At 41.6% G+C, this 5,564-nt stretch overlaps 1 long non-coding RNA gene across 1 annotated transcript in view; it reads right to left on the bottom strand.

Annotated features, from left to right (window-relative positions):
- Positions 1–840: 840 nt before the first annotated feature.
- The window catches only part of LOC137097374 (uncharacterized), a 44,195-nt gene continuing 39,471 nt past the window's right edge, over positions 841–5,564 (bottom strand). Inside the window, exon 2 of the long non-coding RNA XR_010910170.1 lies at positions 841–1,541. This is a non-coding gene — a long non-coding RNA (uncharacterized lncRNA). The remainder of the gene's footprint in view (positions 1,542–5,564) is intronic.

Below are 5,564 nucleotides of genomic sequence, written 5' to 3'. Positions count from 1 at the left end.
TTTTTTAAAAAATTATGGGGTCGCAATTATCTAAAAAGATAGATATTATTCACTGTAAAACCAACTAGATACAATTGAAAGTATGGGATGTTGTAGTTTTTTCGGGCTACATGGCCATGTTCTAGAACAGTAGTTCTCAACCTGTGGGTCCCCAGATGTTTTGGCCTTCAACTCCCAGAAATCCTAACAGATGGTAAACTGGCTGGGATTTCTGGGATTTGTAGGCCAAAACACCTGGGGACCCACAGGTTGAGAACCACTGTTCTAGAAGCATTCTCTCCTGACGTTTCGCCTGCATCTATGGCAAGCATCCTCAGAGGTTGTGAGAACCTCACAACCTCTGAGGATGCTTGCCATAGATGCAGGTGAAACGTCAGGAGAGAATGCTTCTAGAACATGGCCTTATAGCCAGAAAAACCTACAATAACACAGTGAGTCCAGACATGAAAGCCTTTGACAATAAATTGAAGGTATGATTTGGAAAATGTTGACTAAAGCACTTTTGCTGCGATTGGAGTTTGGTACAAGTCATCTGCAATCAATGTTTCATTTGGATAGTTTTGCTCTTCAAATGTCAGTTCAGTGTGCAGCGCATCGTACTAACCTTGATCATTAGAAACAAAGGATCAATTTGTCTTTCTGATGAGTTTAACACATTCTTGAATTTTTACCAGTAAGAGAGCAAAAATGTTCTTGTATGAATTGCAAACAACTGAGGCCAGTTTATCCCATTGAAGTCAGTGAGATATAGCATAAAATGCGCTTTCCTCTTGCAACTTATTTTGGTTTTTATAAAATATAATTTTTAAAACTCTAAATGACCAGCACACACTTCTCTCACAAAATTGAACTGCTTTTTTATTCAAAAGACATGTGAAAAGATAATAAAATAAATTTCCTATTTTGACATATTTGTATTTGGTTTGTCTGGTACATTTTCAAAAATTCTCTTGAAAATAACAATTGCCACAATAAGCGAGGAAGATCTGTTTGAACCACTTAAAAACATCTGAAAGCGAGGATGTCTAAATATGGATTTTCAGATATAAAATGAAAAGGCACTTAATTTCTATCCAAAGGCTCGTGATCTTTGAAAACTAAATTATAATCTCAAACCAAGATTTGAACCCTATGTTAATCTTCTCAAAAATGCTGGGTCTTGTAAGGTTGTTGACAATTATGTTAAAAGCTTCCACATTCTCATAGATCAGGAGGTCCCTGGGTTCTTCTAACAGAACGAAACAGAATGAAACAGTTGTTTCTATCACAAGAATGATGATGAATAGTTGTTCTGCTAGTGAAGTATGTGTATGGAAAGATCTAAAAAGGCCAGCCATAGAAACCGATTGGGTGATTTTAGATTTTTTTTTGACCAAGGACCACTCTCCAACATTAGTATCCAAAGAGTTACGAATCAGTTTTTGGTTAGCTTTCAATTTGATTTGGTTATTTGGAGTGCTGATTTGGAAAATTGCATTGGATAGACTACATCAGCTCTAGTTTCTGATACAGAACATATGCCATCGAGTAGTTGCCATCTACTCGCCCACAGAAAACCACATTTAATAAGCCTCAGCACTATAGGAGGGTTTCACAAGACCGGTCGCTCTCGTTGCAACAGTGTAGTAACAATGAGGCGGCAGACCATATTTTAGTTCTTGCGAACCACTGGTGGTCCACGGATAGCAGGTTGAGAGCCACTGTGTTAGACAAAGAGAAAGGCAATGGCAAAATCTCTATAAATATTTTTCCACTCGAGATAAAGGACCAGTTTCTCCCATTACACTTACAGAAGTTATCAGGATAGCAGATTAAGTTTATTTCAATACTGGGGAGGGCCAGTTCTTCACCAGATTGTAAGAGGACATTGCCTGGAACACATAACAATGTTCTCCAAGAATCAAGGAGCAGGGAATGAATGTCATCCATTCACATCATGCTGAAGAGTCCTGCCTCTTTTGCTCTATTCCTACTGCATGTAATGGCATTGGTATGGATTCAATTATTTCCAGCATGGGGGCAAGCACAGCAGAAATTACTGCCCTGGGTTCCAAGGTCCATCTTTGCCTACTGGTCCTCTGTTACAAAATGTAAACCAACAGGAAGAGTAAAGTATCAAAAGTGAAGTGAACCCATTGGATGCACTAGCGTCGTTCTTGTTGATACCGAAGCCTTATTGGAGTTTCAGGTTAACATCTGTAGGGCCACACAATTCTGACCTTGCTCTAGTGCAGTGGCACTAGAGCAGTGGTTCTCAGCCCGTGGGTCCCCAGATGTTTTGGCCGTCAACTCCCAGAAATCCTAACAGCTGATAAACTGGCTGGGATTTCTGGGAGTTGTAGGCCAAAACACCTGGGGACCTACAGGTTGAGAACCACTGCTCTAGTGCCATGCTTCCCCTTAAGGGATCCTTATTCGAGTTTCCTGAGCTGAACACTCTAGAGAAGCAGGTCTTTCCAGAATTATCTAGGAAGATAATGCACTTTCTGGAATGATAGTAGTACTACCATAGAAATGTAGGAAGTCCTCTTCCTTATTCTAAGATAGTAGTCCTAGGGAATATAGGCCTTTGGGCCCTTCCACACAGCCCTATATCCCAGAATATCAATACAGAAAATCCCACGATATCTTTGACCTGGGTTATCTGAGTCCACACTCAGATAATGTACTTTGTGGAAGGTCCCTTGGAGAGTGCAGATTCAGTTGGTTAAGTCCTTGTCTAAAGTCTCTTAGAACTAAGCTCAGTCCATGGACCCTAATGTTCTCCAACTGTGACCTGGGCATAATTCAAGGATTCAGGGCTTTTTAAAGCCCCCAATGCCAGGCTGGAGGCTTTAAAACCAATATTCTCTGGCTCTCGGGCTTTTAGCTAATATTTACTTGGTATCAAGTTCATATTTTGCTCTTTATATGTGCATCCTTAGATCAACTTTCGCATTTTAGAAATGTCCAAGCCAGAATACATGTCCCTGGGCTGACCTATATTCACAAACCCAGTGCAATCTGTCACTATGAAGCATCAGTCAACACCAAAGATGCACACAGTTCAAAGCATCTTGTGATAAGTAATTATGGCTGCAACAGAGAAGACATAGTGTAGCAAGATGGGGGCAAAATAAAGGCATTGCATCCTCATAATAAATATTTTCTCCAAACTTCTATCAATTGTTGTCAATTGAAGTCAATGAAACTCTTGCACCTTTTGTATTTAATGCAGGCATGGGCAAACTTCAGCCCTCCAGATGTTTTGGACTTCAACTCCCACAATTTCTAACAGCCAGTAAGCTGGCTAAGCTTTCTGGGAATTTAAGTCCAAAATACCTGATGAGTCAAAGTTTACCCATGCCTGATTTACTGTATTTGTACTTCCTTGGAAACGTTTGGGAAGTTTAAACTATATTTCGGTATTGTTTCATTATCCGGGCGGAGGCCACAAGAGAGCGCTAGGCAGAGAAGGATAGTCCATTATATGAGGGTGGAGCGCATGTTGAAAGAGGAAAATAATTTCTTCCCAATTTTCCCGTTATTCCCCCCACCCATGTCCCCATTGTGAAAACAATGGGGACAACAAAATGTTGGTGGGCAGGAAAAGAGATTTAAAGATGGGCTCAAAGCCAACCTTAAAAACTCTAGTATAGACACTGAGAACTGGGAAGCCCTGGCCCTTGAGCACTCCAGCTGGAGATCAGCTGTGACTGGCAGTGCTGTAGAATTTGAAGAGGCACGAATGGAGGACAAAAGAGAGAAACGTGCTAAGAGGAAGGCGCGTCAAGCCAACGCTGACCGGGACCGCCTTCCACCTGGCAACCAATACCCTCATTATGGGAGAAGATGCAGATCAAGAATAGAGCTCCACAGTCACCTACGGACCCACCGTCAGTACACCGATCTTGGAAGACAAACCTACTCAGACAACGAGGGATCACCTAAGTAAGTGTGGAAACAACACTTGTTTATAAAATGGGATGGGGGAGGTGGAATAACCAGCAAAAATGTGGGAAATGGTTTTACTTCTTCTACTCCTCCCCCCCCCCCCCACCTTGTAAAATGGACTACCATTCTCTGTCTAGTGCCCCCTTGTGGCCTCCGCCCAAATAATGGACCAATACCTATATTTCTAAATGCTAAACTGAAGTGTTAAGTTCCTATAATGCTAAACATTTTGAGATTTGATGAAAATTTCAAGAAGACAGAATTATTATTTGGGGAATTTGTCCTCCCATAGCTACACTGATGAGGTAGGGAAAGAAATGTCTTCAGTTCTTCACCATTCTGCAATTCTGTAGTGAGCATACTCCATTCTGTATGATTCCAAAGTGCAGTAATATTTCAGACCAGTGATTTCCAAACTCCAGTCCTCCAGGAGTTTTTGACTTCAACTCCCAGAAGCTCTAGCTGCCTTTGCCAACCATCAGGCATTCTGGAAGCTGAAGTCCAAAACACCAGGAAACACAACTCTAGACTGTCCTTTTCGTGTCAGGAGCAACTTGAGAAACTGCAAGTCACTTCTGGTGTGAGAGAACTGTCCATCTATAAGGACGTTGCCCAGGGGATGCCCAGATGTTTTGATGTTTTACCATCCTTGTGGGAGGCTTCTCTCATGTCCCTGCATGGGGAGCTGGAGCTGACAGAGGGAGCTCATCCATGCTCTCCCTGGATTTGAACCAAGGTTAATGCCCACCAAACCCTTCTAGTGTTTTCTGTTGGTCACAGGAGTTCTGTGTGCCACGTTTGGCCCAATTCTATTGTTGGTGAAGTTCAGAATACTCTTTGATTGTAGGTGAACCATAAATACCAGCAAATACAACTCTCAAATGACAAAATGAATCCCCCCCCCCAAACCCCACTAGAATTCAAATTTGGGTGTATCGGGTATTTGTCCTATACTCGGTCCAGTGAATGAAAATACATCCTGCATATCAGATATTTCACTGTAGCAAAGTTACAGTTATGAAGTAGCAACAAAAATAATTTTATGGTTGGAGGTCACCACAACATGAGGAACTGTATTAAGGCGTCTTGGCATTAGGAAGGTTGAGAAACAGTGCTATAGATTAAGCAATGAAAATAGCTCAAAGTTTACTTGTTTGATTTATATCGCTTCACTGAAATTTCCATATTTGTTTTTATTTAGAAAGGAGAACCCAGGGCCCTTCCACACAGCCCTATAACCCTGAGGGCCCTTCCACACAACCCTATATTCCACAAAATCAAGGCAGAAAATCCTACAATATCTGCTTTGAACTGAGTTATCTGAGTCCACACTCAGATAATGTGGGGTTTCCTGCCTTATTCTGGGATATAGGGCTGAGTGGAAGGGCCCAGAACATCAAGGTGGAAAATCCCACAATATCTGCTTTGAACTGGGTTATCTGAGTTCACACTGCCATATATTCCAGTTCAAAGCAGAAAATGTGGGATTTTTATTCAGCTGTGTGGAAGGGGCCCCAGTATACCTAAATGAAGCATCTGGATCTCATGGAACAAGAAACAGTTTCATAACCTCCACCCCAAATTATCTCCCATAGGTGAGTTTTCCAAAGGAATATATTGAACTAAAGCGA

Source organism: Anolis sagrei, chromosome 6 (assembly GCF_037176765.1).
Source record: "Anolis sagrei isolate rAnoSag1 chromosome 6, rAnoSag1.mat, whole genome shotgun sequence".
Taxonomy (NCBI): Eukaryota; Metazoa; Chordata; class Lepidosauria; order Squamata; family Dactyloidae; genus Anolis; species Anolis sagrei.
The sequence above is the reverse complement of the archived record's forward strand: the minus strand, read 5'-3'. Positions and strand labels throughout refer to the sequence as shown.